General features: G+C 44.1%; 1 protein-coding gene across 6 annotated transcripts in view; it reads right to left on the bottom strand.

Moving 5' to 3' along the window:
- Evi5l (ecotropic viral integration site 5 like) overlaps window positions 1–913 on the bottom strand; it is a 39200-nt gene extending 38287 nt beyond the window's left edge. For 5 of the 6 annotated variants that reach the window (XM_045150761.1, XM_012952147.2, XM_045150765.1 and 2 more), the window contains exon 1: window positions 763–913. The gene's annotated coding sequence lies outside the window, so the exon portion shown is untranslated. The remainder of the gene's footprint in view (window positions 1–762) is intronic. The other variant, XM_045150762.1, reaches the window with a different exon arrangement.
- Window positions 914–12070: the final 11157 nt, after the last annotated feature.

Raw genomic sequence — 12070 nt, 5'->3', positions numbered from 1 at the left:
GTGTGTATATGGATGGGGAAGGGGTGTTCAGGATATATCCAATGGTAAAGCCTAAGATTTTTTTTTTTCCAGGAAGCTAGGATCCAGATGGATCAAGATAAGCTGAAGTGTGTGGTCTTCTTGGAGGACACTGGGAATTGTTTTAGGAGTGCCCTTGGGCACTAGGGGCTGATCCAGGAGGCTGAGCTGAGGTCTGTGGTCAGGGGATGGGAATTTAAGAGGTGAGGCAGGGGTCCTTGTGGGATCATACAGAAGGGCAGGGCCCTGAGCTTGGTCTCCTTGGAAAACGAAGAGGGGGCAGGTTAGATGCAGAAGATAGGATGTCAAGTGAGGGGGTGGAGGGGACACAGTGGCAAGGGATGAGCAAGAAGGGATGGGGCAGAGTGGGCAGGGGGTCGTGGGATGGGGTGCGGGTATGCAGAGTGGGGGATGGAAAAGTCCTGAAGAGGCTTCCAGGGAGAGGTCTAGAGGGTCTAGAGAGGTCTAGTGGAAAAGATGGATAGGAGTCTAACGATGAAGGGACATGGTAGGGTCTAGGAGGCCTTTGCCTGGGAATCATCGAGGAGGGATAAGGAACCAGGGTGGGCGGAGGCCAGGGTTGGAGGATCAAGGGCTTGGGAGTGGTGAGGCTCCCAGCGACCACAGGTTCCGTGGTGACACTGTCCGAATCACACTGTCCTTACCCCTCCCCCCTGCCCCCGCCAGGCCTGTATCTCTGAGAGGACCGCCAGCCCTGAGAGGCCCGGTTTGTATCCGCCCTACCTGCGCCGAGCACGCCAACATCGCAGTGCCCAGCCTCGCCGTCCCGCACGGCGCCGCCGGATCTCCGTCGCGCCGCTTGGTTCCCACTAAACCCCGGCCCGGCCCCCCTCAGCCGCCCCCAGGGATCGCGGCCGCCTCCGGCTCCGTAGCTGCCATTTCACCCGCTGACAGGAGCCACAGCCCCGCCCCTCCGAAGCCCGGTTAACCAATTCGCCACCTCTCAGACACTAGGCTCCGCCCACAAGCGAAAGTGACGGCTGGACTGGCCAATCCATAGCCACGGTGTGAGGAGGGCTGTGGCTACGGTCAGAAGGTTTACGCTCCTGGGGAGAAGCGAATTGAAGTGAGGGAAGCTATGATCGACGGCTGCTTTCACCAATTGAAATGAGGAATTTTTCTGATTGACATATGAAGAAGCCAATAGTCAGGCAGGAGAGGTGTGTTTGTGAAGGAAGGCCGCGGTCTTGAGGAACCCTAAGCAGAGGCGACCAAGCTTTTGACACTAAGCCCCTCCCAGAGTCGGGCTCTTTGCCCAATCACGAGACGTTCTGTACATTATTGTCTGCCCCTCAAATCTCAGCCCTAGCAACTGTTGGGGGAGGCGGTACTACAGAGAAGATTGACATCTACGCAGCCAATGATAATGAAGGAACACGGGACATGATACTTTTGAACCAATGAGTCTATGAAATTATTGTGAGTTTGTCCCGCCATTGAAGTCGGGGGTTGAATGAAATGGGAGCGGGGTAACTAAGCGACGTGGCTTATTTTAGGGGTAGGGCGGGGTCTGAAAAGGGGCGTTATCAGAAAGAGCATCCTCTGAGCCAGGCTTGTGTACTGTGGGCGGAGTGATGGGATTGTGGTAGATCATATTGAGTAAGGTTCTTCCCCTGTCAGGTTAATATCATCTCTGAAGCTGTGTGCCGCATGTTTTTTCCAACAAATTTTCGATTGCTATTTACACAGCTTTCCCATCTTCCACTCGACCAGACTAGTAGCTCTCCCAGGATGAGAGGTTTAAATCTTGTCTCCTGCTCTGGAGCCGCCCTCCTGCACACTGCTTACCAATGTTTTATGAATGAATGAGCTCACGATTTTTTAAATATAGGGTCTTGTGTATCCTAGGACTGGCATGGAACTCCATAACAGCTAAAAATGACCTTGAGCTCCTGCCTCCACCCACCTCCAGGGTGTTAAGATAACAGGCTTGCCCCACGAGTTCTTTTTGTTTTTTTCTTTTTTCTTTTTGGAGGTGGGAGGGAAGGGTTTCAAGGTAGGGTCTCACTCTAGCCCAGACTGACCTGGAATTCACTATGTAGTCTCAGGCTGGCCTAAAGCTCACTACCATCCTCCTACCTTTGCCTCCCAAGTGCTGGGATTAAAGGCGTGCACCACCATGTTCAGCTCCATGATTCTTTAAATAAGGAAATGAGGCACCGGGATCTTAGCAAAATGACTTAGCAAAATGGACACATTTTCCACCTCAAAATGCAGGGATGAATCCTGGAGAGGCTGGGCCAAGGAAGGACTGTGTCATAGAACCAGTGACATCACAAGTTCAGAATGGTGATTCATGCCTATAATCTCTTAGGAGGTGGAGGCAGGGGTATTGTCATAAATTTGAGGTCTACGTGGTCTACACAGTGAGTTCCAGGCCAGTCTCAAAAGGCCTTATCTCAAAACAAAACTAAATAGGGCCTGGGGAGATAGCTCAGTGGGCAAAGTGCTTGCTCTCCTAGTGTGAGGATCCCCTCATCCATGTATATGCAGGGTGAGTGTGGCAGCCTGCCTGTTAGCACTCGGAGGCAGACAGGATCCTTGAGTATGCTGGCTAACTAGACTAGCAAAATTGGTGAACTCTAGGTTCATCCAGAGACGCTGTCTCAAAAACTAAGGAGAAAGACGCTTGATGTCAACCTCTGGTTTCCACATGCAGACAGTGTGTCTACAGGCATACAAACATGCATTCACATACATCAAGAGCGCACGCGTGCACACACACACACACAAACACACAATTTCAGTAAGGGACCTGAAAATAAGGAGACCAATGTGGATGGACAGATGAGGGCTATCCAGATTGGGACATTTCAGGACCTTTTAAGATTTGAGACTTAAACCTCCTATATAGTTGGAGGTTCTGTCTGTTTGGTTTTGTGAGTATTGGTGACAGGATTTCACTATAGCTCAGGATGACCTTGAATTCAAAATACTCCTATCTCACTTTCCCAAGTGCAGGGATTACAGATATGAGCCATCATGTCTGGTGTCCATATGCTTTTTGCAGCTGTAAGTCTTCCCTTTCTCCCTCAGTCTTGCTAACTATGTTGTACCTATTAAAATTCTGGAGCTTTTAAGAAAAGCCCCCCAAATTACTAAAAACCCAGGTAGTAAAAAGAAATCTAATGCATTCCTCCTCCCCTCCACATTCTTATCCTCTCTTCCACCAAGTTTTTAAAAAAGTATTTTATTTATTTGAGAGAGAGAGGAAGGGCAGAGAGAAAGAGAGAATGGGCACACCAGGGCCTCCAGCCACTGTAAACAAACTCCAGACATATGTGTTCCCTTGTGCATCTGGCTTACATAGGTCCTGGGGAATTGAACCAGGATCCTTAGACTTCACAAATACCTTAACTGCTAAGCCATTTCCTCAGCCCTCTTCCACCAATTTTTAAAAAGCAGATCTCTCTCTCTCTCTCTTTTAAGTTTAGAGAGACTTTATTAGATTAAAACAAGGAAAGAATGAGAAGTCAGGAAGGGGTAAAGCCCACTTAGAGACCCAAACTGGGGTTCTTTATGTGTTCTGAATGGAGGCTGAGCAAACCAACCATAATGCTAGCTTCAGGTTTCAGGTCTTTTCTTTTAAAGTCAGCTTGTGTGCTGGGATTCTATTGAAGAATACCAATATAAAATGCACCTCTGGTGGGATACTGTAGTTCAGTTGGCAGAGTGCTTGCCTGGCATGCAGGAAGCGCTGGGTTCAATCTCCAAACACTACATAAACACTTGGGAGGTAGAGTCAGGAGGATCTCACGTTCTAAGTCATTCTTGACTACACAATGAATTTAGGGCAAGTCTGGGCTGCATGAAACCCTGTTTAAAAGAAAAAAAAAAAAAAAGAATGAAGTGAATCTCTTAACAGCATTGTGTCCTGCTTCTTCAGTGTCCCTGGGAGGGACCTGTGGTCTTTCATGAACATACTGGCAACACACAGTATTAACTCAGGAGGCGTGGCATGAAGCCAGAATGTAGTAGGGGCCAAGTGATCAGTAAGAAGACAATTCCTGATCAGGCTGTCTATGGTCCCTCAGCGTGGGGGTTCTGAGGACTCATCATAAGGTCAAAGTCTTGGAATTCACCACTGGTTTTAGAGATTCTAGTTTTTCTTCTTTTGGTTAACAAAAAAGCCACAAAAACTTTAATGTAAAACAAAAAATGAAAATATAGGTCCATGGCTAGGAAGATTACTCAGTGGGTCTTTACTCACTTGGTACACAAGTGTGAGGTCCTAAGATCACATCCCCAGCATCCATGTAAAAATGCCAGGCACGGTGGCATGTGCTTTGAATCTCAATGCTGTAAAGGCAGAGAGAGGAGTGACATAGGACCCACTAGCTATTTAGTGTAGCCAAATTGGTGAGCTCTAGGTTTAATGGAGACCCCATCTCAAAAAAAGGGGGTCTGAAGAGACAGCTCAGTGGTTAAGTGCTTGCCTGTGAAGCGTAAAGACCTTGGTTTGAGGCTTGATTCCCCAGGACCCACGTAAGCCAGATGCACAAGGGAGCACATGCACCTGGAGTTTGTAGTGGCTGGAAGCCCTTGCGCTCCCATTCTCTCACTATCTATCTCCCTCTTTCTCTCTCTGTCACTCTCAAATAAATAAAAAGAAACAGCAACAAATTTTTTTTAAAAAAGGTAAAATGAGGCTTAGTGGTTAAGGTTGCTTCCTTGCAAAGCTTGCTACCCCTAGTTCAATTCACCAGTTTCCACATGAAGCCAGATATAAAATGTGGCACACAAGTCTGGAGTTCATTTGCATTGGCAAGGAGCCTTGGCATGCCTATACTATGTGCCCATTTCCATGTGAACGTGCACACACACAAACACAGACCTACATGACCATCCAAACACACGTGTCTATTCCCATATGAACACACACACACGCACACACACACAGTCTATTCCCATATGAACACACACACACACCATATACCTGCATGAGCATCCATCCACACACATGTGTACCCATTCCTATATGGACATACACACACACAGACCGTATACACACATACATACACCTGCATGAGCATCTACATATACATATGTGCCCATTTCTATATGAACATGCACACATACACCATATACACATACACCTGCGTGAGCATCCACTCACATGTATACCCATTCCAATATGAACATACACACACATTCACACATACACCTGCATGAGCATACACACACACACACACACACACATGCCTACTCCCATAAGAACATGTGCACATGCACACACACACACACACACACACACACACACACACACACATATACACACATGCCATACACACATATACACCCAAATATTCAACAGTATAATGATGGGCAGATTTGATCCTCTCCTTTATCTTTGATTTAGCCAGGCATGGTGGCGCATGCTTTTAATCCCAGCACTTGGGAGGCAGAAATAGGAGGATCACTGTGAGTTCAAGGCCAGCCTGAGACATCATAGTGAATTCCAGGTCAACCTGGGCTACAGTGAGACCCTACCTCAAAAAAAAAAAAAAAAAGATTTTAGTTTTGAGATGCTTTGATTCAATTTTTATAAGCACCAGTAGGGAAAAATAGAAAAATTACTGTTAGAAAGGAATGTTTATTGTAAGTTGTACCTCGCTAATTAAACTCCTAGGTCATTTTTCTATTCAGTGCAGTGAAACCATTTTGAAATATTTTCAATTTAGTTGACAGAGGTTGTTTGAGGAATCTGAAAATGAAGCTTAGTGGTAGAGAGCTAATGTATGTGAAGCCCAGTAGTTCCATCCTAGCACCACAAAATGGTTCTTTTCTTTTATCTGTTTTGTCTTTTGAGGCAGGGTCTCATGTAGACCAGGCTGGTCTTGAACTCATTAGCCAAAGATGACTTTAAACTTCTGATTGCCCTACCTTTGCCTCCTGAGTACTGGGATTACAGGTGTAGGACACCATACACAGTTTATGTGGTTCTGGGTATCGAACCCAGGGCCTTGTGCATGTTAAGCAAGCACATTACCATCTGAGCTATATTCCCACACATAACTTGATGGACAAATTATTTTAAATTTTACTTATTGACATTTTTATACATGTATATAATGTATTTTGATGGTAATCACCTCCAATTACATTCTCTTTCCCCCTTCCCTTCCCACTGAACCTCTTCTCCTTCCTAGTTAGTCCTACTTCTACCATTTCTTTTTATTTTCTTATTTTATTTACTTGAGGGAGAGAGACAAAGAGGCAGACAGAGAGACTGAGGACTGGTGAACTAGGGCCTTCTGCCACTGCAAACAAATTCCAGACCCATGCACCACTTTGTGCATCTGGCTTTACATGAGTACTGGGGAACTGAACTCAGACCATTAGGCTTTGTAAGCAAACACCTTTAACTACTGAACAATCCCTTCGGCCCCACTTATACCATTTTTACTCTGATGTCTGCATGCACATGTGTGTGTATATGTGTCCCACTGAATTTAATTAAGGTTGCTTGCATGTACGTGAGGATGGGGTGTTATTTATCAAATAATGTATAACTTATCAGTGGCTATTGAATAAAATGTCTCCCCCTCCCCAGCAATCACCAACTGCCAATCATTCCTCAAGGAGGGCTGGAGCCTCATGCCCTCTTCCAGCATCCATGGTGCAGTGTTGATGGGCCCAATATCATACAGATCTTATGCATGAAATAGCAGTTGCTGGGAGTTCATGAGTACAATAGCAATATCATGACTATCCTCTTCCACAATGTTCCCTGAGCCTTGGAGGGAGTGATATATATGTTTAATTTAATGTGGTACACTAAACAGTCAGTTATTCTCAGCACTTTGGCAAGTTTTGAATCTTCCCAGTAGTAACCATCAAATGCAAAAATAAACTGTTTTTTTTTAATTGACAGCTTCCATACTTACAGACAATAAATCATGATAATTCCCTTCCCTCTCCCATTCTCCCCTTCACAAATCCACACTCCAACATATCCCCTCCCTCTCTCAGTTAGTCTCTCTCTCTTTTTTTTTTTTTTTTAAATTTTGATGTCATTATATTTGCCTCCTATTATGAGGGTCTTGTGCAGGTAGTTCTAGTCACAGTGAGTTCAAGGATATCAAGACCAATTTCTGTCTGGATGATTGCACTGTAAGCAATCCTACCCTTCCTTTGACTCCTACATTCTTTCTGTCACGTCTTCCACAATGGACCCTGAGCCTTGGAAGGAGTGATAGAGATGTCTCAGTGCTGAACTGTCACTTCTTAGCACTATGGTGTCTTCTGAGTTATCCAAGTGGTTACTGCCATCTGAAATAAGTAACATCCATAAACAAAAGTGAGAGAAGCATTAATATATGGGTATGAACATTGAGAAAAGTGCTTACAATGTAGTTTGGTGGGCATAATATATGCCGGGGTGTTATTCCCCTAGAGCTCATGACCTTCCCAACCACAGGCTTTTGATTAGGTCTTCAGTACCATACATGTATTCCCTCCCATGGTTTTGGCCTCCAGTCCAATTAGAGAGTAGTTGATTTCCCCCTTAACAGGCATGCCACTATAGCACCAGGTGGCACATTTGGCCTGGCTGGCCAATCTTTTGATTAGACCTCAAGTTGCTCAGACGGATGTTGGTCACTTTCCCCCAGTAGCTCATGTAGCACCTTCTAGCACTAGATGGACTGTCTGGGGACTGGCTCTCTTCCAGATTCCAGCCAGGCCTCTCCATGCTCCATACCAACAGCATATAGTGTCTTCAGCAATAGGGTCTTACCATTAACCTCTGCTGGGTAATCAAGTGCTCTGACAGAAGTCTGTCTTGTTTTGGGAAACCTTGTAGGTCCCTCTGATCAACAGCTTATTGTGGGTGTTAACCGCATCCTAGTACTAGGAGTTACAGTCCACTGGCTGGCCAATCTTAAGGCTTGCAATGTCCACTGCTGCTTACCACCACAGATAAACTTCTCTCTCATTCCCACAGGGCTGTACACAGCATAGCTTTTGCCAGCTTTCTGTCAGCTGGACCACGAGGAGGAAGTTTTCAGCTCAGATTTCTCAGTGACCTGCAGCCCAAGCATGGGGAATCTTCAGCAATAGCGTCTTACTACCTGTTTCTGGTGGGAAATCAAAAGCTTTGGCAATGGCCTGTAATGTTTTGGGAGCATTAGGGACCTCCCTGGCCAACAACTCACTGGAAGGTATCTCACCCTGGAACTGAAATTTTTCTAGTGTGCCACTATTCAAAAAAATAGGTTTCCATATGGCTTATTGATAACATCTTAAATTTTAATTAACACTCTTCCAACCAAAACTTTCTTTCTTTCTTTTTTTTTTTTGGTTTTCCAAGGTAGGGTCTCACTGTATCCCAGGCTGACCTGGAATTCACTCTGTAGTCTCAGGGTGGCCTCGAACTCACAGCAATCCTCCTACCTCTGCCTCCCGAGTGCTGGGATTAAAGGCGTGTGCCACCAAGCCCAGCTTTCAAAACTTTCTTTACTCGGTTCCTTTCCCTGACTCCACTTAGACCATTGCATTAATAGTAATTTGTTCATCTACATATATATATATGTACCATACCCTCCCCTTAATACTCCCATCTCCTCCCTTCCTTATAGCCAGCCCCTTTCTAGCTTATTGACTTCTGCTACTGACTTTTACTCCAACTCACATACAAATCTAAACATTTGTAGCTAGGATCCACATATGAGACAAAACATGTGATGATTGCCTTTCTGGGCCATCATTTAATATAATCCTTTCCAGATATACCCATTCTCCTGAAAATTGCAAATTTCATAATTTCTGGGTATTTAGTTACTGTTGTTCAAGATAGGGTCTTGCAATAGCCCAAGCTGATCTGGAATTCACTATGTAGTCTCTGGGTGGTCTCAAACTCATACCAATCCTCCTACCTCTGCTTCCCAAGTATTGAGATCAAAGGCGTGCACCACCATGCCTGGCCACATAATTTCATTTTTCTTTACTGCTAAATCGAACTCCATTGTATAAATATGCCACATCTTTTGTGGCACATCTACACAATGGAGTTCTACTCAGCAGTAAAGAAAAATGAAATTGGATTTCCGGTTAAGATAGTGGCATAGGAACCATGCCAAAGCAGCCTATGGGAGAAAAAGCCTCCCCCTCCCAAAAAAAAACCCCAGTAAAATACACACTTTTACTAAAAAGTGAGGTGTATAAGAAATTAAAATGGCAGCAGAGAAGTGAGAGAGATCCAGAGCATCCAGAGCCCACATAGGCAGGAAGAAGCAGTTCCATCAGCAGCAACACCAGGTCCGTGGGGCCACAGTTGGCAGGCTCGGCTTGAGCTGCAAGAAAATCCAGGTGAGGGGATTTTCCACTCACACCAGAGCTCTTCACAAACTCAAGAAATGTGAAGGGAGAACTGCGGAGAACTGCAGTGAACAACAGAGGAGCAGATCACAAGGTAGAGGATCACGTGGACCAGCAAGAGAACTAGAGCCACCCTTGACAGGTCCCCTCCCCAGCTGCCAGCATAAGCGCCAGCAAGCACCAGAGACCAGTGGAAGGGAGATCACAGTACCCAGCACTAGCGAACAGAGCAGCAATCCAGTGATCCAGCCAGCCTACTTGAACCCACACTGCACCAAAGAGGGACCCAAGCAGAAGCACAGCATAACTGAGACCAAAATCATCCCAAAAGGTAACTGGGATGACACCAGGTCAGTACCTGCCTAATTAACCTGGTATATAGGCCTGAACTGGAAGTGCTAATTGCACCTTCCATATCAGGATAAATTATATGTTAAATCTGATTGATGGTGGTCAGATTTGCCATTCTTCTTCTTTTTTTTTTTTTTTTTTAGGTAGGGTCTCACTCTGGCTCAGGCTGACCTGGAATTCACTATGTAGTCTCAGGGTGGCCTCGAACTCTCAGCGATCCTCCTACCTCTGCCTCCCGAGTGCTGGGATTAAAGGCATGCGCCACCATGCCCGGAATTGCCATTCTTTTTTTTTTTTTTAATTTTTATTGACATTTTCCATGATTATAAAATATATCCCATGGTAATTCCCTCCCTCCCCACCACCACACTTTCCCATTTCAAATTCCATTCTCCATCATATTACCTTGCCATTACAATCATTGTAATTACATATATACAATATCAACCTATTAAGTATCCTCCTCCCATCCTTTCTCTACCCCTTTATGTCTCCTTTTTAGCTTACTGGCCTCTGCTACTAAGTATTTTCATTCTCACTCAGAAGCCCAATCATCTGTAGCTAGGATCCACATATGAGAGAGAACATGTGGCACTTGGCTTTCTGGGCCTGGGTTACCTCACTTAGTATAATACTTTCCAGGTCCATCCATTTTTCTGCAAATTTCATAACTTCATTTTTCTTCACCGCTGAGTAGAACTCCATTGTATAAATGTGCCACATCTTCATTAAACACTCATCTGTTGAGGGACATCTAGGCTGGTTCCATTTCCCAGCTATTATAAATTGAGCAGCAATAAACATGGTTGAGCACGTACTTCTAAGAAAATGAGATGAGTCCTTTGGATATATGCCTAGGAGTGCTATAGCTGGGTCATATGGTAGATCAATCTCTAGCTGTTTTAGGAACCTCCACACTGTTTTCCACAATGGCTGGACCAGATTGCATTCCCACCAGCAGTGCAGAAGGGTTCCTTTTTTTTCCACATCCCCGCCAACATTTATGATCATTTGTTTTCATGATGGTGGCCAATCTGACAGGAGTGAGATGGAATCTCAATGTAGTTTTAATCTGCATTTCCCTGATGACTAGTGATGTAGAACATTTTTTTAGATGCTTATATGCCATTCGTATTTCTTCCTTTGAGAACTCTCTATTTAGCTCCATAGCCCATTTTTTGATTGGCTTGTTTGATTCCTTATTATTTAACTTTTTGAGTTCTTTGTATATCCTAGATATTAATCCTCTATCAGATATATAGCTGGCGAAGATTTTTTCCCATTCTGTAGGTTGCCTCTTTGCTTTTTTCACTGTGTCCTTTGCGGTGCAAAATCTTTGTAATTTCATTAGGTCCCAGTGGTTAATCTGTGGTTTTATTGCCTGAGCAATTGGGGTTGTATTCAGAAAGTCTTTGCCAAGACCAATATGTTGAAGGGTTTCCCCTACTTTTTCCTCTAGCAGTTTCAGAGTTTCAGGTCGGATGTTAAGGTCTTTAATCCATTTGGACTTAATTCTTGTGCATGGCGAGAGAGAAGAATCTATTTTCATCCTTCTGCAGATATATATCCAGTTTTCAAAACACCATTTGCTGAAGAGGCTGTCTCTTCTCCAATGAGTATTTTTGGCATTTTTATCGAATATCAGGTGGCTATAGCTACTTGGGCTTACATCTGGGTCCTCTATTCTGTTCCACTGATCTACATGTCTGTTTTTGTGCCAGTACCATGCTGTTTTTGTTACTATGGCTTGGTAGTATAGGTTAAAATCAGGTATGGTGATACCACCAGCCTCATTTTTGTTGCTCAGTATTAATTTAGATATTCGAGGTTTTTTGTGATTCCAAATGAATTTTTGGATTGTTTTTTCTATTTCCATGAAAAAAGCCTTTGGAATTTTGATAGGGATTGCATTAAATGTGTAGATTGCTTTAGGTAAGATTGCCATTTTCACAATATTGATTCTTCCAATCCAGGACAAGGGATGTTTCTCCACTTTCTAGTGTCTTCTGCAATTTCTCGCTTGAGAGTTTTAAAGTTCTCATTGTAGAGATTCTTTACTTCCTTGGTTAAGTTTATTCCAAGGTACTTTATTTTTTTTGATGCAATTGTGAATGGGAGTGATTCTCTGATTTCATCCGCTGTCTGTTTGTTGTTAGCATATATGAAGGCTACTGATTTCTGTGTATTTATTTTGTATCCTGCTACATTGCTGTAGGTTTTGATCAGCTCTAACAGCTTGCTAGTAGAGTCTTTAGGGTCCTTTATGTATAGAATCATGTCATCTGCAAATAATGATAACTTGATCTTTTCCTTTCCAATTTGTATCCCTTTTATGTGTGTCTCTTGCCTTATTGCTATGGCT

The sequence above is a fragment of the Jaculus jaculus genome, chromosome 5 (genome assembly GCF_020740685.1).
Source record: "Jaculus jaculus isolate mJacJac1 chromosome 5, mJacJac1.mat.Y.cur, whole genome shotgun sequence".
In the NCBI taxonomy this organism is placed as follows: domain Eukaryota; kingdom Metazoa; phylum Chordata; class Mammalia; order Rodentia; family Dipodidae; genus Jaculus; species Jaculus jaculus.
This window is presented reverse-complemented; position numbering and strand designations above follow the sequence as displayed.